Genomic DNA, 25,818 nt, shown 5'->3' on the forward strand with positions numbered 1-25,818 from the left:
CGTTCTCCCCGTTCTGATTGCACACAGTCCTTCAATATCCATTTTTCCTGTCGAATCCAAAATGCGACGTTTCATTTCTTGGTTCATACTGGCAGCTGGCAGCAGGTCTGGAGAACTGCACTATCAGCACCCAATCGTGCGCCACAAAAACTGCTCACATTGAAAAAATAAGACACATGACAATATATGTATTACACATGTATATTTAGAAACGGTTTGAATAACATCGGTATTGCTAATTTAAATTAATAAACATGCCCTTATAAACTAAATACGTTGGATCTTTATAAGTGAATATACACTTTCAAATACAAATTCGCACAGCTGTCTCCTAGCAAGTGAAGGCACCACTGTATTCTGGACGCTATAGTTTATTCTAGAAACATGACACCTGGGCATGTTAGATATCAGGGGAAATCGCGGAGCCTCCTCTTTCGTTTGGTATGTAGACTGCGTGCCTAGCCCTTTCCGTTTTTGAGTTACAGGCACTTGAACGCACCTACCGATTTCCGTTTTTGAGTTACAGGCACTTGAACGCACCTACCGATTTGCTGCGCGTCACAGCACTGGAGCACTGAATGAGTGGCTGCATAGAATAATTCTGTGTCTCTTTTTAGTCGGTACTTATTGTGCTAACTGTGTGATTGTGTAGAGGGGGGTGGTTAAACCCTAGCTGTCCTCTCACTTGTAAGGAGCAATTGTAAAATCCTTTTCTGCAGACTGAAAAGAAGTTAATGCCAAAAGGGGTTGCGAATCAATGTGCACAGACCCTGTAATAATATCAAGGGTGTGCTTTTAATTGAATGCAGTCGGGCCACAGCCAAGAAATAGACATATGTACATCTGATTAATGAAGAGTAATAGAATGGTTTTAATCGGAATACTAATGGGCAATAAAGTAACTTCCCTGACCGGGAATCGAACCCGGGCCGCGGCGGTGAGAGCGCCGAATCCTAACCACTAGACCACCAGGGACGCTGCTGTGGAGGTCTGCACGGCTGGCCAGGAATTCCTTTGCTAACAAAGCTGAAGCATCGAAAACGGAACAGCCCCCAAGCCCTGAGCAGTGACAGACAATGAATCATAATAAACTGCCGCATAATTAAATGAATTGCTGTGGTCCATTTCTAATTGTTCAAGAACTAGAAGTAGTTCTCCCTTTCAGATTATTCCGGACCATGCCGCGCTTAGTTTGCTGGTAGGTACGTTTGCTTACTGCCCTCGAGAGGCTCTGTGATGCAATCGATAGCGCATTGGACATCTACTCAAGCACCGAGGGGTACGTTGGAAGGTTGTAAAACCGAGTCCCACCAGTTAATGCTTTTAAAGCTAGCAGTGGGAGTCTACAACATTGGTCACTTAAAATCAAAACCTGATTTTCAATTTGTTTTTGTAAGACAATGAAAATAAACGGAAGGTTCCACCGAGATTTGAACTCGGATCACTGGATTCAAAGTCCAGAGTGCTAACCATTACACCATGGAACCAATCACCTATGTCGGTTTTACGTTGCAGGGACTCTCTGGATATTATGATTTTCTTTCAAACATTTTCGAATACTTCACAATGGCTGAAGCTATCTGATGCAGCAAGAGCTGAAACGACATCTGCACGCGTGGATTTGAATGGTGTAACCGGTCTGTGTGTGTCTCTCCTTGACTAGTAAGAGCTGAAACCCGCTTCTCTGTTTCCCTGCCTGCGCTCACACTCCGGCTATTCTATATCTGCGTTGTGTTGGTGTTTCTAGATTTTTTTTTTTTTTTTTTAAAGTATACCACTCGAGATCAACTGCTGAAAGACGGCGACGTTTATTTCTCTCTGCATAACAGAAAATGAAAGAAATGAAGTAAAAAATGACTCGGTCACCATTCATCTCTAGTGGCTGCAGTGAAAACGTGGCACTGGATCAGGAGCTTTGGTGTAGGATTATTAGTGCACTATATACCGGTTACAATCGTATCCTCGTCGCAGTTTTTTATTTTTTATTTCATTTATTTATTTATTTTTATGATATTATTATTATTAGTTTTTCTCGTTCTCTTTTGACAAAAATGTTTATCCTGCGACTACAGGAAAGTATTTGTCTGTGTTGGAGGTGCTCCCCAACAGTCACAAAATGTGACAAAAACACAGCCTCAACTTTGAGGTGCTGAAAAAAAAAATATATAACCAAAGACACCGTTTACTAGGGAGGCGCTGTAACCATCTAAGCCACGGCGTCCTGCAACACACAAAGAAATGCGTGCCAGAGACCTGTGCAATGAAACGTATCAGGGACATTATTGGCGCTACTACTGTCATTCTCTACTACAATCTAGGACTAAAATTAAGCGCAGGGCATTTCTGAAATTAAACAGAAACACTTGAAAATACACATTACTTGTTATTAAACCATTTTCGACCTCAGATACCGCAATCTGCATTGTATTTTATATGACCGATTGTACACTTGTGGTCCAGTCATATGACATTTGGTAGTTCACATGATCAAAACTTATGGTTAAATACAGGTCCCATCGAGATTTGAACTCGGATCGCTGGATTCAGAGTCCAGAGTGCTCACCATTACACCATGGAACCACTGCGGAGCAAGCGAGAGAGGAATGGCTGTAACATCCTCAGCTCCCAGGTGTAAAATCCCCTACTGCTGACAAACCCTGGACCGCAAGGCGTTCTCCCCGTTCTGATTGCACACAGTCCTTCAATATCCATTTTTCCTGTCGAATCCAAAATGCGACGTTTCATTTCTTGGTTCATACTGGCAGCTGGCAGCAGGTCTGGAGAACTGCACTATCAGCACCCAATCGTGCGCCACAAAAACTGCTCACATTGAAAAAATAAGACACATGACAATATATGTATTACACATGTATATTTAGAAACGGTTTGAATAACATCGGTATTGCTAATTTAAATTAATAAACATGCCCTTATAAACTAAATACGTTGGATCTTTATAAGTGAATATACACTTTCAAATACAAATTCGCACAGCTGTCTCCTAGCAAGTGAAGGCACCACTGTATTCTGGACGCTATAGTTTATTCTAGAAACATGACACCTGGGCATGTTAGATATCAGGGGAAATCGCGGAGCCTCCTCTTTCGTTTGGTATGTAGACTGCGTGCCTAGCCCTTTCCGTTTTTGAGTTACAGGCACTTGAACGCACCTACCGATTTCCGTTTTTGAGTTACAGGCACTTGAACGCACCTACCGATTTGCTGCGCGTCACAGCACTGGAGCACTGAATGAGTGGCTGCATAGAATAATTCTGTGTCTCTTTTTAGTCGGTACTTATTGTGCTAACTGTGTGATTGTGTAGAGGGGGGTGGTTAAACCCTAGCTGTCCTCTCACTTGTAAGGAGCAATTGTAAAATCCTTTTCTGCAGACTGAAAAGAAGTTAATGCCAAAAGGGGTTGCGAATCAATGTGCACAGACCCTGTAATAATATCAAGGGTGTGCTTTTAATTGAATGCAGTCGGGCCACAGCCAAGAAATAGACATATGTACATCTGATTAATGAAGAGTAATAGAATGGTTTTAATCGGAATACTAATGGGCAATAAAGTAACTTCCCTGACCGGGAATCGAACCCGGGCCGCGGCGGTGAGAGCGCCGAATCCTAACCACTAGACCACCAGGGACGCTGCTGTGGAGGTCTGCACGGCTGGCCAGGAATTCCTTTGCTAACAAAGCTGAAGCATCGAAAACGGAACAGCCCCCAAGCCCTGAGCAGTGACAGACAATGAATCATAATAAACTGCCGCATAATTAAATGAATTGCTGTGGTCCATTTCTAATTGTTCAAGAACTAGAAGTAGTTCTCCCTTTCAGATTATTCCGGACCATGCCGCGCTTAGTTTGCTGGTAGGTACGTTTGCTTACTGCCCTCGAGAGGCTCTGTGATGCAATCGATAGCGCATTGGACATCTACTCAAGCACCGAGGGGTACGTTGGAAGGTTGTAAAACCGAGTCCCACCAGTTAATGCTTTTAAAGCTAGCAGTGGGAGTCTACAACATTGGTCACTTAAAATCAAAACCTGATTTTCAATTTGTTTTTGTAAGACAATGAAAATAAACGGAAGGTTCCACCGAGATTTGAACTCGGATCACTGGATTCAAAGTCCAGAGTGCTAACCATTACACCATGGAACCAATCACCTATGTCGGTTTTACGTTGCAGGGACTCTCTGGATATTATGATTTTCTTTCAAACATTTTCGAATACTTCACAATGGCTGAAGCTATCTGATGCAGCAAGAGCTGAAACGACATCTGCACGCGTGGATTTGAATGGTGTAACCGGTCTGTGTGTGTCTCTCCTTGACTAGTAAGAGCTGAAACCCGCTTCTCTGTTTCCCTGCCTGCGCTCACACTCCGGCTATTCTATATCTGCGTTGTGTTGGTGTTTCTAGATGTTTTTTTTTTTTTTAAAGTATACCACTCGAGATCAACTGCTGAAAGACGGCGACGTTTATTTCTCTCTGCATAACAGAAAATGAAAGAAATGAAGTAAAAAAATGACTCGGTCACCATTCATCTCTAGTGGCTGCAGTGAAAACGTGGCACTGGATCAGGAGCTTTGGTGTAGGATTATTAGTGCACTATATACCGGTTACAATCGTATCCTCGTCGCAGTTTTTTTTTTTTTATTTCATTTATTTATTTATTTTTATGATATTATTATTATTAGTTTTTCTCGTTCTCTTTTGACAAAAATGTTTATCCTGCGACTACAGGAAAGTATTTGTCTGTGTTGGAGGTGCTCCCCAACAGTCACAAAATGTGACAAAAACACAGCCTCAACTTTGAGGTGCTGAAAAAAAAAAATATATAACCAAAGACACCGTTTACTAGGGAGGCGCTGTAACCATCTAAGCCACGGCGTCCTGCAACACACAAAGAAATGCGTGCCAGAGACCTGTGCAATGAAACGTATCAGGGACATTATTGGCGCTACTACTGTCATTCTCTACTACAATCTAGGACTAAAATTAAGCGCAGGGCATTTCTGAAATTAAACAGAAACACTTGAAAATACACATTACTTGTTATTAAACCATTTTCGACCTCAGATACCGCAATCTGCATTGTATTTTATATGACCGATTGTACACTTGTGGTCCAGTCATATGACATTTGGTAGTTCACATGATCAAAACTTATGGTTAAATACAGGTCCCATCGAGATTTGAACTCGGATCGCTGGATTCAGAGTCCAGAGTGCTCACCATTACACCATGGAACCACTGCGGAGCAAGCGAGAGAGGAATGGCTGTAACATCCTCAGCTCCCAGGTGTAAAATCCCCTACTGCTGACAAACCCTGGACCGCAAGGCGTTCTCCCCGTTCTGATTGCACACAGTCCTTCAATATCCATTTTTCCTGTCGAATCCAAAATGCGACGTTTCATTTCTTGGTTCATACTGGCAGCTGGCAGCAGGTCTGGAGAACTGCACTATCAGCACCCAATCGTGCGCCACAAAAACTGCTCACATTGAAAAAATAAGACACATGACAATATATGTATTACACATGTATATTTAGAAACGGTTTGAATAACATCGGTATTGCTAATTTAAATTAATAAACATGCCCTTATAAACTAAATACGTTGGATCTTTATAAGTGAATATACACTTTCAAATACAAATTCGCACAGCTGTCTCCTAGCAAGTGAAGGCACCACTGTATTCTGGACGCTATAGTTTATTCTAGAAACATGACACCTGGGCATGTTAGATATCAGGGGAAATCGCGGAGCCTCCTCTTTCGTTTGGTATGTAGACTGCGTGCCTAGCCCTTTCCGTTTTTGAGTTACAGGCACTTGAACGCACCTACCGATTTCCGTTTTTGAGTTACAGGCACTTGAACGCACCTACCGATTTGCTGCGCGTCACAGCACTGGAGCACTGAATGAGTGGCTGCATAGAATAATTCTGTGTCTCTTTTTAGTCGGTACTTATTGTGCTAACTGTGTGATTGTGTAGAGGGGGGTGGTTAAACCCTAGCTGTCCTCTCACTTGTAAGGAGCAATTGTAAAATCCTTTTCTGCAGACTGAAAAGAAGTTAATGCCAAAAGGGGTTGCGAATCAATGTGCACAGACCCTGTAATAATATCAAGAAGGGTGTGCTTTTAATTGAATGCAGTCGGGCCACAGCCAAGAAATAGACATATGTACATCTGATTAATGAAGAGTAATAGAATGGTTTTAATCGGAATACTAATGGGCAATAAAGTAACTTCCCTGACCGGGAATCGAACCCGGGCCGCGGCGGTGAGAGCGCCGAATCCTAACCACTAGACCACCAGGGACGCTGCTGTGGAGGTCTGCACGGCTGGCCAGGAATTCCTTTGCTAACAAAGCTGAAGCATCGAAAACGGAACAGCCCCCAAGCCCTGAGCAGTGACAGACAATGAATCATAATAAACTGCCGCATAATTAAATGAATTGCTGTGGTCCATTTCTAATTGTTCAAGAACTAGAAGTAGTTCTCCCTTTCAGATTATTCCGGACCATGCCGCGCTTAGTTTGCTGGTAGGTACGTTTGCTTACTGCCCTCGAGAGGCTCTGTGATGCAATCGATAGCGCATTGGACATCTACTCAAGCACCGAGGGGTACGTTGGAAGGTTGTAAAACCGAGTCCCACCAGTTAATGCTTTTAAAGCTAGCAGTGGGAGTCTACAACATTGGTCACTTAAAATCAAAACCTGATTTTCAATTTGTTTTTGTAAGACAATGAAAATAAACGGAAGGTTCCACCGAGATTTGAACTCGGATCACTGGATTCAAAGTCCAGAGTGCTAACCATTACACCATGGAACCAATCACCTATGTCGGTTTTACGTTGCAGGGACTCTCTGGATATTATGATTTTCTTTCAAACATTTTCGAATACTTCACAATGGCTGAAGCTATCTGATGCAGCAAGAGCTGAAACGACATCTGCACGCGTGGATTTGAATGGTGTAACCGGTCTGTGTGTGTCTCTCCTTGACTAGTAAGAGCTGAAACCCGCTTCTCTGTTTCCCTGCCTGCGCTCACACTCCGGCTATTCTATATCTGCGTTGTGTTGGTGTTTCTAGATGTTTTTTTTTTTTTTTAAAGTATACCACTCGAGATCAACTGCTGAAAGACGGCGACGTTTATTTCTCTCTGCATAACAGAAAATGAAAGAAATGAAGTAAAAAAATGACTCGGTCACCATTCATCTCTAGTGGCTGCAGTGAAAACGTGGCACTGGATCAGGAGCTTTGGTGTAGGATTATTAGTGCACTATATACCGGTTACAATCGTATCCTCGTCGCAGTTTTTTTTTTTTATTTCATTTATTTATTTATTTTTATGATATTATTATTATTAGTTTTTCTCGTTCTCTTTTGACAAAAATGTTTATCCTGCGACTACAGGAAAGTATTTGTCTGTGTTGGAGGTGCTCCCCAACAGTCACAAAATGTGACAAAAACACAGCCTCAACTTTGAGGTGCTGAAAAAAAAAAATATATAACCAAAGACACCGTTTACTAGGGAGGCGCTGTAACCATCTAAGCCACGGCGTCCTGCAACACACAAAGAAATGCGTGCCAGAGACCTGTGCAATGAAACGTATCAGGGACATTATTGGCGCTACTACTGTCATTCTCTACTACAATCTAGGACTAAAATTAAGCGCAGGGCATTTCTGAAATTAAACAGAAACACTTGAAAATACACATTACTTGTTATTAAACCATTTTCGACCTCAGATACCGCAATCTGCATTGTATTTTATATGACCGATTGTACACTTGTGGTCCAGTCATATGACATTTGGTAGTTCACATGATCAAAACTTATGGTTAAATACAGGTCCCATCGAGATTTGAACTCGGATCGCTGGATTCAGAGTCCAGAGTGCTCACCATTACACCATGGAACCACTGCGGAGCAAGCGAGAGAGGAATGGCTGTAACATCCTCAGCTCCCAGGTGTAAAATCCCCTACTGCTGACAAACCCTGGACCGCAAGGCGTTCTCCCCGTTCTGATTGCACACAGTCCTTCAATATCCATTTTTCCTGTCGAATCCAAAATGCGACGTTTCATTTCTTGGTTCATACTGGCAGCTGGCAGCAGGTCTGGAGAACTGCACTATCAGCACCCAATCGTGCGCCACAAAAACTGCTCACATTGAAAAAATAAGACACATGACAATATATGTATTACACATGTATATTTAGAAACGGTTTGAATAACATCGGTATTGCTAATTTAAATTAATAAACATGCCCTTATAAACTAAATACGTTGGATCTTTATAAGTGAATATACACTTTCAAATACAAATTCGCACAGCTGTCTCCTAGCAAGTGAAGGCACCACTGTATTCTGGACGCTATAGTTTATTCTAGAAACATGACACCTGGGCATGTTAGATATCAGGGGAAATCGCGGAGCCTCCTCTTTCGTTTGGTATGTAGACTGCGTGCCTAGCCCTTTCCGTTTTTGAGTTACAGGCACTTGAACGCACCTACCGATTTCCGTTTTTGAGTTACAGGCACTTGAACGCACCTACCGATTTGCTGCGCGTCACAGCACTGGAGCACTGAATGAGTGGCTGCATAGAATAATTCTGTGTCTCTTTTTAGTCGGTACTTATTGTGCTAACTGTGTGATTGTGTAGAGGGGGGTGGTTAAACCCTAGCTGTCCTCTCACTTGTAAGGAGCAATTGTAAAATCCTTTTCTGCAGACTGAAAAGAAGTTAATGCCAAAAGGGGTTGCGAATCAATGTGCACAGACCCTGTAATAATATCAAGAAGGGTGTGCTTTTAATTGAATGCAGTCGGGCCACAGCCAAGAAATAGACATATGTACATCTGATTAATGAAGAGTAATAGAATGGTTTTAATCGGAATACTAATGGGCAATAAAGTAACTTCCCTGACCGGGAATCGAACCCGGGCCGCGGCGGTGAGAGCGCCGAATCCTAACCACTAGACCACCAGGGACGCTGCTGTGGAGGTCTGCACGGCTGGCCAGGAATTCCTTTGCTAACAAAGCTGAAGCATCGAAAACGGAACAGCCCCCAAGCCCTGAGCAGTGACAGACAATGAATCATAATAAACTGCCGCATAATTAAATGAATTGCTGTGGTCCATTTCTAATTGTTCAAGAACTAGAAGTAGTTCTCCCTTTCAGATTATTCCGGACCATGCCGCGCTTAGTTTGCTGGTAGGTACGTTTGCTTACTGCCCTCGAGAGGCTCTGTGATGCAATCGATAGCGCATTGGACATCTACTCAAGCACCGATGGGTACGTTGGAAGGTTGTAAAACCGAGTCCCACCAGTTAATGCTTTTAAAGCTAGCAGTGGGAGTCTACAACATTGGTCACTTAAAATCAAAACCTGATTTTCAATTTGTTTTTGTAAGACAATGAAAATAAACGGAAGGTTCCACCGAGATTTGAACTCGGATCACTGGATTCAAAGTCCAGAGTGCTAACCATTACACCATGGAACCAATCACCTATGTCGGTTTTACGTTGCAGGGACTCTCTGGATATTATGATTTTCTTTCAAACATTTTCGAATACTTCACAATGGCTGAAGCTATCTGATGCAGCAAGAGCTGAAACGACATCTGCACGCGTGGATTTGAATGGTGTAACCGGTCTGTGTGTGTCTCTCCTTGACTAGTAAGAGCTGAAACCCGCTTCTCTGTTTCCCTGCCTGCGCTCACACTCCGGCTATTCTATATCTGCGTTGTGTTGGTGTTTCTAGATGTTTTTTTTTTTTTTTTTAAAGTATACCACTCGAGATCAACTGCTGAAAGACGGCGACGTTTATTTCTCTCTGCATAACAGAAAATGAAAGAAATGAAGTAAAAAAATGACTCGGTCACCATTCATCTCTAGTGGCTGCAGTGAAAACGTGGCACTGGATCAGGAGCTTTGGTGTAGGATTATTAGTGCACTATATACCGGTTACAATCGTATCCTCGTCGCAGTTTTTTTTTTTTATTTCATTTATTTATTTATTTTTATGATATTATTATTATTAGTTTTTCTCGTTCTCTTTTGACAAAAATGTTTATCCTGCGACTACAGGAAAGTATTTGTCTGTGTTGGAGGTGCTCCCCAACAGTCACAAAATGTGACAAAAACACAGCCTCAACTTTGAGGTGCTGAAAAAAAAAAATATATAACCAAAGACACCGTTTACTAGGGAGGCGCTGTAACCATCTAAGCCACGGCGTCCTGCAACACACAAAGAAATGCGTGCCAGAGACCTGTGCAATGAAACGTATCAGGGACATTATTGGCGCTACTACTGTCATTCTCTACTACAATCTAGGACTAAAATTAAGCGCAGGGCATTTCTGAAATTAAACAGAAACACTTGAAAATACACATTACTTGTTATTAAACCATTTTCGACCTCAGATACCGCAATCTGCATTGTATTTTATATGACCGATTGTACACTTGTGGTCCAGTCATATGACATTTGGTAGTTCACATGATCAAAACTTATGGTTAAATACAGGTCCCATCGAGATTTGAACTCGGATCGCTGGATTCAGAGTCCAGAGTGCTCACCATTACACCATGGAACCACTGCGGAGCAAGCGAGAGAGGAATGGCTGTAACATCCTCAGCTCCCAGGTGTAAAATCCCCTACTGCTGACAAACCCTGGACCGCAAGGCGTTCTCCCCGTTCTGATTGCACACAGTCCTTCAATATCCATTTTTCCTGTCGAATCCAAAATGCGACGTTTCATTTCTTGGTTCATACTGGCAGCTGGCAGCAGGTCTGGAGAACTGCACTATCAGCACCCAATCGTGCGCCACAAAAACTGCTCACATTGAAAAAATAAGACACATGACAATATATGTATTACACATGTATATTTAGAAACGGTTTGAATAACATCGGTATTGCTAATTTAAATTAATAAACATGCCCTTATAAACTAAATACGTTGGATCTTTATAAGTGAATATACACTTTCAAATACAAATTCGCACAGCTGTCTCCTAGCAAGTGAAGGCACCACTGTATTCTGGACGCTATAGTTTATTCTAGAAACATGACACCTGGGCATGTTAGATATCAGGGGAAATCGCGGAGCCTCCTCTTTCGTTTGGTATGTAGACTGCGTGCCTAGCCCTTTCCGTTTTTGAGTTACAGGCACTTGAACGCACCTACCGATTTCCGTTTTTGAGTTACAGGCACTTGAACGCACCTACCGATTTGCTGCGCGTCACAGCACTGGAGCACTGAATGAGTGGCTGCATAGAATAATTCTGTGTCTCTTTTTAGTCGGTACTTATTGTGCTAACTGTGTGATTGTGTAGAGGGGGGTGGTTAAACCCTAGCTGTCCTCTCACTTGTAAGGAGCAATTGTAAAATCCTTTTCTGCAGACTGAAAAGAAGTTAATGCCAAAAGGGGTTGCGAATCAATGTGCACAGACCCTGTAATAATATCAAGAAGGGTGTGCTTTTAATTGAATGCAGTCGGGCCACAGCCAAGAAATAGACATATGTACATCTGATTAATGAAGAGTAATAGAATGGTTTTAATCGGAATACTAATGGGCAATAAAGTAACTTCCCTGACCGGGAATCGAACCCGGGCCGCGGCGGTGAGAGCGCCGAATCCTAACCACTAGACCACCAGGGACGCTGCTGTGGAGGTCTGCACGGCTGGCCAGGAATTCCTTTGCTAACAAAGCTGAAGCATCGAAAACGGAACAGCCCCCAAGCCCTGAGCAGTGACAGACAATGAATCATAATAAACTGCCGCATAATTAAATGAATTGCTGTGGTCCATTTCTAATTGTTCAAGAACTAGAAGTAGTTCTCCCTTTCAGATTATTCCGGACCATGCCGCGCTTAGTTTGCTGGTAGGTACGTTTGCTTACTGCCCTCGAGAGGCTCTGTGATGCAATCGATAGCGCATTGGACATCTACTCAAGCACCGAGGGGTACGTTGGAAGGTTGTAAAACCGAGTCCCACCAGTTAATGCTTTTAAAGCTAGCAGTGGGAGTCTACAACATTGGTCACTTAAAATCAAAACCTGATTTTCAATTTGTTTTTGTAAGACAATGAAAATAAACGGAAGGTTCCACCGAGATTTGAACTCGGATCACTGGATTCAAAGTCCAGAGTGCTAACCATTACACCATGGAACCAATCACCTATGTCGGTTTTACGTTGCAGGGACTCTCTGGATATTATGATTTTCTTTCAAACATTTTCGAATACTTCACAATGGCTGAAGCTATCTGATGCAGCAAGAGCTGAAACGACATCTGCACGCGTGGATTTGAATGGTGTAACCGGTCTGTGTGTGTCTCTCCTTGACTAGTAAGAGCTGAAACCCGCTTCTCTGTTTCCCTGCCTGCGCTCACACTCCGGCTATTCTATATCTGCGTTGTGTTGGTGTTTCTAGATGTTTTTTTTTTTTTTTAAAGTATACCACTCGAGATCAACTGCTGAAAGACGGCGACGTTTATTTCTCTCTGCATAACAGAAAATGAAAGAAATGAAGTAAAAAAATGACTCGGTCACCATTCATCTCTAGTGGCTGCAGTGAAAACGTGGCACTGGATCAGGAGCTTTGGTGTAGGATTATTAGTGCACTATATACCGGTTACAATCGTATCCTCGTCGCAGTTTTTTTTTTTTATTTCATTTATTTATTTATTTTTATGATATTATTATTATTAGTTTTTCTCGTTCTCTTTTGACAAAAATGTTTATCCTGCGACTACAGGAAAGTATTTGTCTGTGTTGGAGGTGCTCCCCAACAGTCACAAAATGTGACAAAAACACAGCCTCAACTTTGAGGTGCTGAAAAAAAAAAATATATAACCAAAGACACCGTTTACTAGGGAGGCGCTGTAACCATCTAAGCCACGGCGTCCTGCAACACACAAAGAAATGCGTGCCAGAGACCTGTGCAATGAAACGTATCAGGGACATTATTGGCGCTACTACTGTCATTCTCTACTACAATCTAGGACTAAAATTAAGCGCAGGGCATTTCTGAAATTAAACAGAAACACTTGAAAATACACATTACTTGTTATTAAACCATTTTCGACCTCAGATACCGCAATCTGCATTGTATTTTATATGACCGATTGTACACTTGTGGTCCAGTCATATGACATTTGGTAGTTCACATGATCAAAACTTATGGTTAAATACAGGTCCCATCGAGATTTGAACTCGGATCGCTGGATTCAGAGTCCAGAGTGCTCACCATTACACCATGGAACCACTGCGGAGCAAGCGAGAGAGGAATGGCTGTAACATCCTCAGCTCCCAGGTGTAAAATCCCCTACTGCTGACAAACCCTGGACCGCAAGGCGTTCTCCCCGTTCTGATTGCACACAGTCCTTCAATATCCATTTTTCCTGTCGAATCCAAAATGCGACGTTTCATTTCTTGGTTCATACTGGCAGCTGGCAGCAGGTCTGGAGAACTGCACTATCAGCACCCAATCGTGCGCCACAAAAACTGCTCACATTGAAAAAATAAGACACATGACAATATATGTATTACACATGTATATTTAGAAACGGTTTGAATAACATCGGTATTGCTAATTTAAATTAATAAACATGCCCTTATAAACTAAATACGTTGGATCTTTATAAGTGAATATACACTTTCAAATACAAATTCGCACAGCTGTCTCCTAGCAAGTGAAGGCACCACTGTATTCTGGACGCTATAGTTTATTCTAGAAACATGACACCTGGGCATGTTAGATATCAGGGGAAATCGCGGAGCCTCCTCTTTCGTTTGGTATGTAGACTGCGTGCCTAGCCCTTTCCGTTTTTGAGTTACAGGCACTTGAACGCACCTACCGATTTCCGTTTTTGAGTTACAGGCACTTGAACGCACCTACCGATTTGCTGCGCGTCACAGCACTGGAGCACTGAATGAGTGGCTGCATAGAATAATTCTGTGTCTCTTTTTAGTCGGTACTTATTGTGCTAACTGTGTGATTGTGTAGAGGGGGGTGGTTAAACCCTAGCTGTCCTCTCACTTGTAAGGAGCAATTGTAAAATCCTTTTCTGCAGACTGAAAAGAAGTTAATGCCAAAAGGGGTTGCGAATCAATGTGCACAGACCCTGTAATAATATCAAGAAGGGTGTGCTTTTAATTGAATGCAGTCGGGCCACAGCCAAGAAATAGACATATGTACATCTGATTAATGAAGAGTAATAGAATGGTTTTAATCGGAATACTAATGGGCAATAAAGTAACTTCCCTGACCGGGAATCGAACCCGGGCCGCGGCGGTGAGAGCGCCGAATCCTAACCACTAGACCACCAGGGACGCTGCTGTGGAGGTCTGCACGGCTGGCCAGGAATTCCTTTGCTAACAAAGCTGAAGCATCGAAAACGGAACAGCCCCCAAGCCCTGAGCAGTGACAGACAATGAATCATAATAAACTGCCGCATAATTAAATGAATTGCTGTGGTCCATTTCTAATTGTTCAAGAACTAGAAGTAGTTCTCCCTTTCAGATTATTCCGGACCATGCCGCGCTTAGTTTGCTGGTAGGTACGTTTGCTTACTGCCCTCGAGAGGCTCTGTGATGCAATCGATAGCGCATTGGACATCTACTCAAGCACCGAGGGGTACGTTGGAAGGTTGTAAAACCGAGTCCCACCAGTTAATGCTTTTAAAGCTAGCAGTGGGAGTCTACAACATTGGTCACTTAAAATCAAAACCTGATTTTCAATTTGTTTTTGTAAGACAATGAAAATAAACGGAAAGTTCCACCGAGATTTGAACTCGGATCACTGGATTCAAAGTCCAGAGTGCTAACCATTACACCATGGAACCAATCACCTATGTCGGTTTTACGTTGCAGGGACTCTCTGGATATTATGATTTTCTTTCAAACATTTTCGAATACTTCACAATGGCTGAAGCTATCTGATGCAGCAAGAGCTGAAACGACATCTGCACGCGTGGATTTGAATGGTGTAACCGGTCTGTGTGTGTCTCTCCTTGACTAGTAAGAGCTTTAACCCGCTTCTCTGTTTCCCTGCCTGCGCTCACACTCCGGCTATTCTATATCTGCGTTGTGTTGGTGTTTCTAGATGTTTTTTTTTTTTTAAAGTATACCACTCGAGATCAACTGCTGAAAGACGGCGACGTTTATTTCTCTCTGCATAACAGAAAATGAAAGAAATGAAGTAAAAAATGACTCGGTCACCATTCATCTCTAGTGGCTGCAGTGAAAACGTGGCACTGGATCAGGAGCTTTGGTGTAGGATTATTAGTGCACTATATACCGGTTACAATCGTATCCTCGTCGCAGTTTTTTTTTTTTTATTTCATTTATTTATTTATTTTTATGATATTATTATTATTAGTTTTTCTCGTTCTCTTTTGACAAAAATGTTTATCCTGCGACTACAGGAAAGTATTTGTCTGTGTTGGAGGTGCTCCCCAACAGTCACAAAATGTGACAAAAACACAGCCTCAACTTTGAGGTGCTGAAAAAAAAAAATATATAACCAAAGACACCGTTTACTAGGGAGGCGCTGTAACCATCTAAGCCACGGCGTCCTGCAACACACAAAGAAATGCGTGCCAGAGACCTGTGCAATGAAACGTATCAGGGACATTATTGGCGCTACTACTGTCATTCTCTACTACAATCTAGGACTAAAATTAAGCGCAGGGCATTTCTGAAATTAAACAGAAACACTTGAAAATACACATTACTTGTTATTAAACCATTTTCGACCTCAGATACCGGAATCTGCATTGTATTTTATATGACCGATTGTACACTTGTGGTCCAGACATATGACATTTGGTAGTTCACATGATCAAAACTTATGGTTAAATACAGGTCCCATCGAGCTTTGAACTCGGATCGCTGGATTCAGAGTCCAGAGTGCTCACCATTACACCATGGAACCACTGCGGAGCAAGCGAGAGAGGAATAGCTGTAACATCCTCAGCTCCCAGGTGTAAAATCCCCTACTGCTGACAAACCCTGGACCGCAAGGCGTTCTCCCCGTTCTGATTGCACACAGTCCTTCAATATCCATTTTTCCTGTCGAATCCAAAATGCGACGTTTCATTTCTTGGTTCATACTGGCAGCTGGCAGCAGGTCTGGAGAACTGCACTATCAGCACCCAATCGTGCGCCACAAAAACTGCTCACATTGAAAAAATAAGACACATGACAATATATGTATTACACATGTATATTTAGAAACGGTTTGAATAACATCGGTATTGCTAATTTAAATTAATAAACATGCCCTTATAAACTAAATACGTTGGATCTTTATAAGTGAATATACACTTTCAAATACAAATTCGCACAGCTGTCTCCTAGCAAGTGAAGGCACCACTGTATTCTGGACGCTATAGTTTATTCTAGAAACATGACACCTGGGCATGTTAGATATCAGGGGAAATCGCGGAGCCTCCTCTTTCGTTTGGTATGTAGACTGCGTGCCTAGCCCTTTCCGTTTTTGAGTTACAGGCACTTGAACGCACCTACCGATTTCCGTTTTTGAGTTACAGGCACTTGAACGCACCTACCGATTTGCTGCGCGTCACAGCACTGGAGCACTGAATGAGTGGCTGCATAGAATAATTCTGTGTCTCTTTTTAGTCGGTACTTATTGTGCTAACTGTGTGATTGTGTAGAGGGGGGTGGTTAAACCCTAGCTGTCCTCTCACTTGTAAGGAGCAATTGTAAAATCCTTTTCTGCAGACTGAAAAGAAGTTAATGCCAAAAGGGGTTGCGAATCAATGTGCACAGACCCTGTAATAATATCAAGAAGGGTGTGCTTTTAATTGAATGCAGTCGGGCCACAGCCAAGAAATAGACATATGTACATCTGATTAATGAAGAGTAATAGAATGGTTTTAATCGGAATACTAATGGGCAATAAAGTAACTTCCCTGACCGGGAATCGAACCCGGGCCGCGGCGGTGAGAGCGCCGAATCCTAACCACTAGACCACCAGGGACGCTGCTGTGGAGGTCTGCACGGCTGGCCAGGAATTCCTTTGCTAACAAAGCTGAAGCATCGAAAACGGAACAGCCCCCAAGCCCTGAGCAGTGACAGACAATGAATCATAATAAACTGACGCATAATTAAATGAATTGCTGTGGTCCATTTCTAATTGTTCAAGAACTAGAAGTAGTTCTCCCTTTCAGATTATTCCGGACCATGCCGCGCTTAGTTTGCTGGTAGGTACGTTTGCTTACTGCCCTCGAGAGGCTCTGTGATGCAATCGATAGCGCATTGGACATCTACTCAAGCACCGAGGGGTACGTTGGAAGGTTGTAAAACCGAGTCCCACCAGTTAATGCTTTTAAAGCTAGCAGTGGGAGTCTACAACATTGGTCACTTAAAATCAAAACCTGATTTTCAATTTGTTTTTGTAAGACAATGAAAATAAACGGAAGGTTCCACCGAGATTTGAACTCGGATCACTGGATTCAAAGTCCAGAGTGCTAACCATTACACCATGGAACCAATCACCTATGTCGGTTTTACGTTGCAGGGACTCTCTGGATATTATGATTTTCTTTCAAACATTTTCGAATACTTCACAATGGCTGAAGCTATCTGATGCAGCAAGAGCTGAAACGACATCTGCACGCGTGGATTTGAATGGTGTAACCGGTCTGTGTGTGTCTCTCCTTGACTAGTAAGAGCTGAAACCCGCTTCTCTGTTTCCCTGCCTGCGCTCACACTCCGGCTATTCTATATCTGCGTTGTGTTGGTGTTTCTAGATGTTTTTTTTTTTTTTTAAAGTATACCACTCGAGATCAACTGCTGAAAGACGGCGACGTTTATTTCTCTCTGCATAACAGAAAATGAAAGAAATGAAGTAAAAAAATGACTCGGTCACCATTCATCTCTAGTGGCTGCAGTGAAAACGTGGCACTGGATCAGGAGCTTTGGTGTAGGATTATTAGTGCACTATATACCGGTTACAATCGTATCCTCGTCGCAGTTTTTTTTTTTATTTCATTTATTTATTTATTTTTATGATATTATTATTATTAGTTTTTCTCGTTCTCTTTTGACAAAAATGTTTATCCTGCGACTACAGGAAAGTATTTGTCTGTGTTGGAGGTGCTCCCCAACAGTCACAAAAAGTGACAAAAACACAGCCTCAACTTTGAGGTGCTGAAAAAAAAAAATATATAACCAAAGACACCGTTTACTAGGGAGGCGCTGTAACCATCTAAGCCACGGCGTCCTGCAACACACAAAGAAATGCGTGCCAGAGACCTGTGCAATGAAACGTATCAGGGACATTATTGGCGCTACTACTGTCATTCTCTACTACAATCTAGGACTAAAATTAAGCGCAGGGCATTTCTGAAATTAAACAGAAACACTTGAAAATACACATTACTTGTTATTAAACCATTTTCGACCTCAGATACCGCAATCTGCATTGTATTTTATATGACCGATTGTACACTTGTGGTCCAGTCATATGACATTTGGTAGTTCACATGATCAAAACTTATGGTTAAATACAGGTCCCATCGAGATTTGAACTCGGATCGCTGGATTCAGAGTCCAGAGTGCTCACCATTACACCATGGAACCACTGCGGAGCAAGCGAGAGAGGAATGGCTGTAACATCCTCAGCTCCCAGGTGTAAAATCCCCTACTGCTGACAAACCCTGGACCGCAAGGCGTTCTCCCCGTTCTGATTGCACACAGTCCTTCAATATCCATTTTTCCTGTCGAATCCAAAATGCGACGTTTCATTTCTTGGTTCATACTGGCAGCTGGCAGCAGGTCTGGAGAACTGCACTATCAGCACCCAATCGTGCGCCACAAAAACTGCTCACATTGAAAAAATAAGACACATGACAATATATGTATTACACATGTATATTTAGAAACGGTTTGAATAACATCGGTATTGCTAATTTAAATTAATAAACATGCCCTTATAAACTAAATACGTTGGATCTTTATAAGTGAATATACACTTTCAAATACAAATTCGCACAGCTGTCTCCTAGCAAGTGAAGGCACCACTGTATTCTGGACGCTATAGTTTATTCTAGAAACATGACACCTGGGCATGTTAGATATCAGGGGAAATCGCGGAGCCTCCTCTTTCGTTTGGTATGTAGACTGCGTGCCTAGCCCTTTCCGTTTTTGAGTTACAGGCACTTGAACGCACCTACCGATTTCCGTTTTTGAGTTACAGGCACTTGAACGCACCTACCGATTTGCTGCGCGTCACAGCACTGGAGCACTGAATGAGTGGCTGCATAGAATAATTCTGTGTCTCTTTTTAGTCGGTACTTATTGTGCTAACTGTGTGATTGTGTAGAGGGGGGTGGTTAAACCCTAGCTGTCCTCTCACTTGTAAGGAGCAATTGTAAAATCCTTTTCTGCAGACTGAAAAGAAGTTAATGCCAAAAGGGGTTGCGAATCAATGTGCACAGACCCTGTAATAATATCAAGGGTGTGCTTTTAATTGAATGCAGTCGGGCCACAGCCAAGAAATAGACATATGTACATCTGATTAATGAAGAGTAATAGAATGGTTTTAATCGGAATACTAATGGGCAATAAAGTAACTTCCCTGACCGGGAATCGAACCCGGGCCGCGGCGGTGAGAGCGCCGAATCCTAACCACTAGACCACCAGGGACGCTGCTGTAGAGGTCTGCACGGCTGGCCAGGAATTCCTTTGCTAACAAAGCTGAAGCATCGAAAACGGAACAGCCCCCAAGCCCTGAGCAGTGACAGACAATGAATCATAATAAACTGCCGCATAATTAAATGAATTGCTGTGGTCCATTTCTAATTGTTCAAGAACTAGAAGTAGTTCTCCCTTTCAGATTATTCCGGACCATGCCGCGCTTAGTTTGCTGGTAGGTACGTTTGCTTACTGCCCTCGAGAGGCTCTGTGATGCAATCGATAGCGCATTGGACATCTACTCAAGCACCGAGGGGTACGTTGGAAGGTTGTAAAACCGAGTCCCACCAGTTAATGCTTTTAAAGCTAGCAGTGGGAGTCTACAACATTGGTCACTTAAAATCAAAACCTGATTTTCAATTTGTTTTTGTAAGACAATGAAAATAAACGGAAGGTTCCACCGAGATTTGAACTCGGATCACTGGATTCAAAGTCCAGAGTGCTAACCATTACACCATGGAACCAATCACCTATGTCGGTTTTACGTTGCAGGGACTCTCTGGATATTATGATTTTCTTTCAAACATTTTCGAATACTTCACAATGGCTGAAGCTATCTGATGCAGCAAGAGCTGAAACGACATCTGCACGCGTGGATTTGAATGGTGTAACCGGTCTGTGTGTGTCTCTCCTTGACTAGTAAGAGCTGAAACCCGCTTCTCTGTTTCCCTGCCTGCGCTCACACTCCGGCTATTCTATATCTGCGTTGTGTTGGTGTTTCTAGATGTTTTTTTTTTTTTTAAAGTATACCACTCGAGATCAACTGCTGAAAGACGGCGACGTTTATTTCTCTCTGCATAACAGAAAATGAAAGAAATGAAGTAAAAAAATGACTCGGTCACCATTCATCTCTAGTGGCTGCAGTGAAAACGTGGCACTGGATCAGGAGCTTTGGTGTAGGATTATTAGTGCACTATATACCGGTTACAATCGTATCCTCGTCGCAGTTTTTTTTTTTTATTTCATTTATTTATTTATTTTTATGATATTATTATTATTAGTTTTTCTCGTTCTCTTTTGACAAAAATGTTTATCCTGCGACTACAGGAAAGTATTTGTCTGTGTTGGAGGTGCTCCCCAACAGTCACAAAATGTGACAAAAACACAGCCTCAACTTTGAGGTGCTGAAAAAAAAAATATATAACCAAAGACACCGTTTACTAGGGAGGCGCTGTAACCATCTAAGCCACGGCGTCCTGCAACACACAAAGAAATGCGTGCCAGAGACCTGTGCAATGAAACGTATCAGGGACATTATTGGCGCTACTACTGTCATTCTCTACTACAATCTAGGACTAAAATTAAGCGCAGGGCATTTCTGAAATTAAACAGAAACACTTGAAAATACACATTACTTGTTATTAAACCATTTTCGACCTCAGATACCGCAATCTGCATTGTATTTTATATGACCGATTGTACACTTGTGGTCCAGTCATATGACATTTGGTAGTTCACATGATCAAAACTTATGGTTAAATACAGGTCCCATCGAGATTTGAACTCGGATCGCTGGATTCAGAGTCCAGAGTGCTCACCATTACACCATGGAACCACTGCGGAGCAAGCGAGAGAGGAATGGCTGTAACATCCTCAGCTCCCAGGTGTAAAATCCCCTACTGCTGACAAACCCTGGACCGCAAGGCGTTCTCCCCGTTCTGATTGCACACAGTCCTTCAATATCCATTTTTCCTGTCGAATCCAAAATGCGACGTTTCATTTCTTGGTTCATACTGGCAGCTGGCAGCAGGTCTGGAGAACTGCACTATCAGCACCCAATCGTGCGCCACAAAAACTGCTCACATTGAAAAAATAAGACACATGACAATATATGTATTACACATGTATATTTAGAAACGGTTTGAATAACATCGGTATTGCTAATTTAAATTAATAAACATGCCCTTATAAACTAAATACGTTGGATCTTTATAAGTGAATATACACTTTCAAATACAAATTCGCACAGCTGTCTCCTAGCAAGTGAAGGCACCACTGTATTCTGGACGCTATAGTTTATTCTAGAAACATGACACCTGGGCATGTTAGATATCAGGGGAAATCGCGGAGCCTCCTCTTTCGTTTGGTATGTAGACTGCGTGCCTAGCCCTTTCCGTTTTTGAGTTACAGGCACTTGAACGCACCTACCGATTTCCGTTTTTGAGTTACAGGCACTTGAACGCACCTACCGATTTGCTGCGCGTCACAGCACTGGAGCACTGAATGAGTGGCTGCATAGAATAATTCTGTGTCTCTTTTTAGTCGGTACTTATTGTGCTAACTGTGTGATTGTGTAGAGGGGGGTGGTTAAACCCTAGCTGTCCTCTCACTTGTAAGGAGCAATTGTAAAATCCTTTTCTGCAGACTGAAAAGAAGTTAATGCCAAAAGGGGTTGCGAATCAATGTGCACAGACCCTGTAATAATATCAAGGGTGTGCTTTTAATTGAATGCAGTCGGGCCACAGCCAAGAAATAGACATATGTACATCTGATTAATGAAGAGTAATAGAATGGTTTTAATCGGAATACTAATGGGCAATAAAGTAACTTCCCTGACCGGGAATCGAACCCGGGCCGCGGCGGTGAGAGCGCCGAATCCTAACCACTAGACCACCAGGGACGCTGCTGTGGAGGTCTGCACGGCTGGCCAGGAATTCCTTTGCTAACAAAGCTGAAGCATCGAAAACGGAACAGCCCCCAAGCCCTGAGCAGTGACAGACAATGAATCATAATAAACTGCCGCATAATTAAATGAATTGCTGTGGTCCATTTCTAATTGTTCAAGAACTAGAAGTAGTTCTCCCTTTCAGATTATTCCGGACCATGCCGCGCTTAGTTTGCTGGTAGGTACGTTTGCTTACTGCCCTCGAGAGGCTCTGTGATGCAATCGATAGCGCATTGGACATCTACTCAAGCACCGAGGGGTACGTTGGAAGGTTGTAAAACCGAGTCCCACCAGTTAATGCTTTTAAAGCTAGCAGTGGGAGTCTACAACATTGGTCACTTAAAATCAAAACCTGATTTTCAATTTGTTTTTGTAAGACAATGAAAATAAACGGAAGGTTCCACCGAGATTTGAACTCGGATCACTGGATTCAAAGTCCAGAGTGCTAACCATTACACCATGGAACCAATCACCTATGTCGGTTTTACGTTGCAGGGACTCTCTGGATATTATGATTTTCTTTCAAACATTTTCGAATACTTCACAATGGCTGAAGCTATCTGATGCAGCAAGAGCTGAAACGACATCTGCACGCGTGGATTTGAATGGTGTAACCGGTCTGTGTGTGTCTCTCCTTGACTAGTAAGAGCTGAAACCCGCTTCTCTGTTTCCCTGCCTGCGCTCACACTCCGGCTATTCTATATCTGCGTTGTGTTGGTGTTTCTAGATGTTTTTTTTTTTTTTTAAAGTATACCACTCGAGATCAACTGCTGAAAGACGGCGACGTTTATTTCTCTCTGCATAACAGAAAATGAAAGAAATGAAGTAAAAAAATGACTCGGTCACCATTCATCTCTAGTGGCTGCAGTGAAAACGTGGCACTGGATCAGGAGCTTTGGTGTAGGATTATTAGTGCACTATATACCGGTTACAATCGTATCCTCGTCGCAGTTTTTTTTTTTTATTTCATTTATTTATTTATTTTTATGATATTATTATTATTAGTTTTTCTCGTTCTCTTTTGACAAAAATGTTTATCCTGCGACTACAGGAAAGTATTTGTCTGTGTTGGAGGTGCTCCCCAACAGTCACAAAATGTGACAAAAACACAGCCTCAACTTTGAGGTGCTGAAAAAAAAAAATATATAACCAAAGACACCGTTTACTAGGGAGGCGCTGTAACCATCTAAGCCACGGCGTCCTGCAACACACAAAGAAATGCGTGCCAGAGACCTGTGCAATGAAACGTATCAGGGACATTATTGGCGCTACTACTGTCATTCTCTACTACAATCTAGGACTAAAATTAAGCGCAGGGCATTTCTGAAATTAAACAGAAACACTTGAAAATACACATTACTTGTTATTAAACCATTTTCGACCTCAGATACCGCAATCTGCATTGTATTTTATATGACCGATTGTACACTTGTGGTCCAGTCATATGACATTTGGTAGTTCACATGATCAAAACTTATGGTTAAATACAGGTCCCATCGAGATTTGAACTCGGATCGCTGGATTCAGAGTCCAGAGTGCTCACCATTACACCATGGAACCACTGCGGAGCAAGCGAGAGAGGAATGGCTGTAACATCCTCAGCTCCCAGGTGTAAAATCCCCTAATGCTGACAAACCCTGGACCGCAAGGCGTTCTCCCCGTTCTGATTGCACACAGTCCTTCAATATCCATTTTTCCTGTCGAATCCAAAATGCGACGTTTCATTTCTTGGTTCATACTGGCAGCTGGCAGCAGGTCTGGAGAACTGCACTATCAGCACCCAATCGTGCGCCACAAAAACTGCTCACATTGAAAAAATAAGACACATGACAATATATGTATTACACATGTATATTTAGAAACGGTTTGAATAACATCGGTATTGCTAATTTAAATTAATAAACATGCCCTTATAAACTAAATACGTTGGATCTTTATAAGTGAATATACACTTTCAAATACAAATTCGCACAGCTGTCTCCTAGCAAGTGAAGGCACCACTGTATTCTGGACGCTATAGTTTATTCTAGAAACATGACACCTGGGCATGTTAGATATCAGGGGAAATCGCGGAGCCTCCTCTTTCGTTTGGTATGTAGACTGCGTGCCTAGCCCTTTCCGTTTTTGAGTTACAGGCACTTGAACGCACCTACCGATTTCCGTTTTTGAGTTACAGGCACTTGAACGCACCTACCGATTTGCTGCGCGTCACAGCACTGGAGCACTGAATGAGTGGCTGCATAGAATAATTCTGTGTCTCTTTTTAGTCGGTACTTATTGTGCTAACTGTGTGATTGTGTAGAGGGGGGTGGTTAAACCCTAGCTGTCCTCTCACTTGTAAGGAGCAATTGTAAAATCCTTTTCTGCAGACTGAAAAGAAGTTAATGCCAAAAGGGGTTGCGAATCAATGTGCACAGACCCTGTAATAATATCAAGAAGGGTGTGCTTTTAATTGAATGCAGTCGGGCCACAGCCAAGAAATAGACATATGTACATCTGATTAATGAAGAGTAATAGAATGGTTTTAATCGGAATACTAATGGGCAATAAAGTAACTTCCCTGACCGGGAATCGAACCCGGGCCGCGGCGGTGAGAGCGCCGAATCCTAACCACTAGACCACCAGGGACGCTGCTGTGGAGGTCTGCACGGCTGGCCAGGAATTCCTTTGCTAACAAAGCTGAAGCATCGAAAACGGAACAGCCCCCAAGCCCTGAGCAGTGACAGACAATGAATCATAATAAACTGCCGCATAATTAAATGAATTGCTGTGGTCCATTTCTAATTGTTCAAGAACTAGAAGTAGTTCTCCCTTTCAGATTATTCCGGACCATGCCGCGCTTAGTTTGCTGGTAGGTACGTTTGCTTACTGCCCTCGAGAGGCTCTGTGATGCAATCGATAGCGCATTGGACATCTACTCAAGCACCGAGGGGTACGTTGGAAGGTTGTAAAACCGAGTCCCACCAGTTAATGCTTTTAAAGCTAGCAGTGGGAGTCTACAACATTGGTCACTTAAAATCAAAACCTGATTTTCAATTTGTTTTTGTAAGACAATGAAAATAAACGGAAGGTTCCACCGAGATTTGAACTCGGATCACTGGATTCAAAGTCCAGAGTGCTAACCATTACACCATGGAACCAATCACCTATGTCGGTTTTACGTTGCAGGGACTCTCTGGATATTATGATTTTCTTTCAAACATTTTCGAATACTTCACAATGGCTGAAGCTATCTGATGCAGCAAGAGCTGAAACGACATCTGCACGCGTGGATTTGAATGGTGTAACCGGTCTGTGTGTGTCTCTCCTTGACTAGTAAGAGCTGAAACCCGCTTCTCTGTTTCCCTGCCTGCGCTCACACTCCGGCTATTCTATATCTGCGTTGTGTTGGTGTTTCTAGATGTTTTTTTTTTTTTTTAAAGTATA

At 42.5% G+C, this 25,818-nt stretch overlaps 29 non-coding genes across 29 annotated transcripts; all 29 read right to left on the reverse strand.

The window, feature by feature from the left end:
- Nucleotides 1-903: 903 nt before the first annotated feature.
- Nucleotides 904-975, reverse strand: trnae-cuc (transfer RNA glutamic acid (anticodon CUC)). Its single transcript has one exon. It is a non-coding gene; the product is annotated as a tRNA-Glu (tRNA).
- A 440-nt stretch (nucleotides 976-1,415) lies between these two features.
- On the reverse strand, nucleotides 1,416-1,487 carry trnaq-uug (transfer RNA glutamine (anticodon UUG)). The gene has a single exon. It is a non-coding gene; the product is annotated as a tRNA-Gln (tRNA).
- A 1,021-nt stretch (nucleotides 1,488-2,508) lies between these two features.
- On the reverse strand, nucleotides 2,509-2,580 carry trnaq-cug (transfer RNA glutamine (anticodon CUG)). The gene has a single exon. It is a non-coding gene; the product is annotated as a tRNA-Gln (tRNA).
- Nucleotides 2,581-3,573: 993 nt separating this feature from the next.
- On the reverse strand, nucleotides 3,574-3,645 carry trnae-cuc (transfer RNA glutamic acid (anticodon CUC)). The gene has a single exon. It is a non-coding gene; the product is annotated as a tRNA-Glu (tRNA).
- A 440-nt stretch (nucleotides 3,646-4,085) lies between these two features.
- Nucleotides 4,086-4,157, reverse strand: trnaq-uug (transfer RNA glutamine (anticodon UUG)). The gene has a single exon. It is a non-coding gene; the product is annotated as a tRNA-Gln (tRNA).
- Nucleotides 4,158-5,178: 1,021 nt separating this feature from the next.
- Nucleotides 5,179-5,250, reverse strand: trnaq-cug (transfer RNA glutamine (anticodon CUG)). Its single transcript has one exon. It is a non-coding gene; the product is annotated as a tRNA-Gln (tRNA).
- Nucleotides 5,251-6,246: 996 nt separating this feature from the next.
- Nucleotides 6,247-6,318, reverse strand: trnae-cuc (transfer RNA glutamic acid (anticodon CUC)). The gene has a single exon. It is a non-coding gene; the product is annotated as a tRNA-Glu (tRNA).
- A 440-nt stretch (nucleotides 6,319-6,758) lies between these two features.
- trnaq-uug (transfer RNA glutamine (anticodon UUG)) lies at nucleotides 6,759-6,830 on the reverse strand. The gene has a single exon. It is a non-coding gene; the product is annotated as a tRNA-Gln (tRNA).
- Nucleotides 6,831-7,851: 1,021 nt separating this feature from the next.
- trnaq-cug (transfer RNA glutamine (anticodon CUG)) lies at nucleotides 7,852-7,923 on the reverse strand. The gene has a single exon. It is a non-coding gene; the product is annotated as a tRNA-Gln (tRNA).
- Nucleotides 7,924-8,919: 996 nt separating this feature from the next.
- trnae-cuc (transfer RNA glutamic acid (anticodon CUC)) lies at nucleotides 8,920-8,991 on the reverse strand. Its single transcript has one exon. It is a non-coding gene; the product is annotated as a tRNA-Glu (tRNA).
- Nucleotides 8,992-9,431: 440 nt separating this feature from the next.
- On the reverse strand, nucleotides 9,432-9,503 carry trnaq-uug (transfer RNA glutamine (anticodon UUG)). Its single transcript has one exon. It is a non-coding gene; the product is annotated as a tRNA-Gln (tRNA).
- A 1,023-nt stretch (nucleotides 9,504-10,526) lies between these two features.
- On the reverse strand, nucleotides 10,527-10,598 carry trnaq-cug (transfer RNA glutamine (anticodon CUG)). Its single transcript has one exon. It is a non-coding gene; the product is annotated as a tRNA-Gln (tRNA).
- Nucleotides 10,599-11,594: 996 nt separating this feature from the next.
- On the reverse strand, nucleotides 11,595-11,666 carry trnae-cuc (transfer RNA glutamic acid (anticodon CUC)). The gene has a single exon. It is a non-coding gene; the product is annotated as a tRNA-Glu (tRNA).
- Nucleotides 11,667-12,106: 440 nt separating this feature from the next.
- Nucleotides 12,107-12,178, reverse strand: trnaq-uug (transfer RNA glutamine (anticodon UUG)). The gene has a single exon. It is a non-coding gene; the product is annotated as a tRNA-Gln (tRNA).
- Nucleotides 12,179-13,199: 1,021 nt separating this feature from the next.
- trnaq-cug (transfer RNA glutamine (anticodon CUG)) lies at nucleotides 13,200-13,271 on the reverse strand. Its single transcript has one exon. It is a non-coding gene; the product is annotated as a tRNA-Gln (tRNA).
- Nucleotides 13,272-14,267: 996 nt separating this feature from the next.
- trnae-cuc (transfer RNA glutamic acid (anticodon CUC)) lies at nucleotides 14,268-14,339 on the reverse strand. Its single transcript has one exon. It is a non-coding gene; the product is annotated as a tRNA-Glu (tRNA).
- Nucleotides 14,340-14,779: 440 nt separating this feature from the next.
- trnaq-uug (transfer RNA glutamine (anticodon UUG)) lies at nucleotides 14,780-14,851 on the reverse strand. Its single transcript has one exon. It is a non-coding gene; the product is annotated as a tRNA-Gln (tRNA).
- A 1,019-nt stretch (nucleotides 14,852-15,870) lies between these two features.
- On the reverse strand, nucleotides 15,871-15,942 carry trnaq-cug (transfer RNA glutamine (anticodon CUG)). Its single transcript has one exon. It is a non-coding gene; the product is annotated as a tRNA-Gln (tRNA).
- Nucleotides 15,943-16,938: 996 nt separating this feature from the next.
- Nucleotides 16,939-17,010, reverse strand: trnae-cuc (transfer RNA glutamic acid (anticodon CUC)). The gene has a single exon. It is a non-coding gene; the product is annotated as a tRNA-Glu (tRNA).
- Nucleotides 17,011-17,450: 440 nt separating this feature from the next.
- trnaq-uug (transfer RNA glutamine (anticodon UUG)) lies at nucleotides 17,451-17,522 on the reverse strand. The gene has a single exon. It is a non-coding gene; the product is annotated as a tRNA-Gln (tRNA).
- Nucleotides 17,523-18,542: 1,020 nt separating this feature from the next.
- On the reverse strand, nucleotides 18,543-18,614 carry trnaq-cug (transfer RNA glutamine (anticodon CUG)). Its single transcript has one exon. It is a non-coding gene; the product is annotated as a tRNA-Gln (tRNA).
- Nucleotides 18,615-19,607: 993 nt separating this feature from the next.
- Nucleotides 19,608-19,679, reverse strand: trnae-cuc (transfer RNA glutamic acid (anticodon CUC)). The gene has a single exon. It is a non-coding gene; the product is annotated as a tRNA-Glu (tRNA).
- Nucleotides 19,680-20,119: 440 nt separating this feature from the next.
- Nucleotides 20,120-20,191, reverse strand: trnaq-uug (transfer RNA glutamine (anticodon UUG)). Its single transcript has one exon. It is a non-coding gene; the product is annotated as a tRNA-Gln (tRNA).
- Nucleotides 20,192-21,210: 1,019 nt separating this feature from the next.
- On the reverse strand, nucleotides 21,211-21,282 carry trnaq-cug (transfer RNA glutamine (anticodon CUG)). The gene has a single exon. It is a non-coding gene; the product is annotated as a tRNA-Gln (tRNA).
- A 993-nt stretch (nucleotides 21,283-22,275) lies between these two features.
- trnae-cuc (transfer RNA glutamic acid (anticodon CUC)) lies at nucleotides 22,276-22,347 on the reverse strand. The gene has a single exon. It is a non-coding gene; the product is annotated as a tRNA-Glu (tRNA).
- A 440-nt stretch (nucleotides 22,348-22,787) lies between these two features.
- Nucleotides 22,788-22,859, reverse strand: trnaq-uug (transfer RNA glutamine (anticodon UUG)). Its single transcript has one exon. It is a non-coding gene; the product is annotated as a tRNA-Gln (tRNA).
- A 1,021-nt stretch (nucleotides 22,860-23,880) lies between these two features.
- On the reverse strand, nucleotides 23,881-23,952 carry trnaq-cug (transfer RNA glutamine (anticodon CUG)). The gene has a single exon. It is a non-coding gene; the product is annotated as a tRNA-Gln (tRNA).
- Nucleotides 23,953-24,948: 996 nt separating this feature from the next.
- On the reverse strand, nucleotides 24,949-25,020 carry trnae-cuc (transfer RNA glutamic acid (anticodon CUC)). Its single transcript has one exon. It is a non-coding gene; the product is annotated as a tRNA-Glu (tRNA).
- A 440-nt stretch (nucleotides 25,021-25,460) lies between these two features.
- On the reverse strand, nucleotides 25,461-25,532 carry trnaq-uug (transfer RNA glutamine (anticodon UUG)). The gene has a single exon. It is a non-coding gene; the product is annotated as a tRNA-Gln (tRNA).
- Between the last annotated feature and the right edge of the window lie 286 nt (nucleotides 25,533-25,818).

The sequence above is a fragment of the Acipenser ruthenus genome, chromosome 11, assembly GCF_902713425.1.
Source record: "Acipenser ruthenus chromosome 11, fAciRut3.2 maternal haplotype, whole genome shotgun sequence".
NCBI classification, from domain to species: Eukaryota; Metazoa; Chordata; class Actinopteri; order Acipenseriformes; family Acipenseridae; genus Acipenser; species Acipenser ruthenus.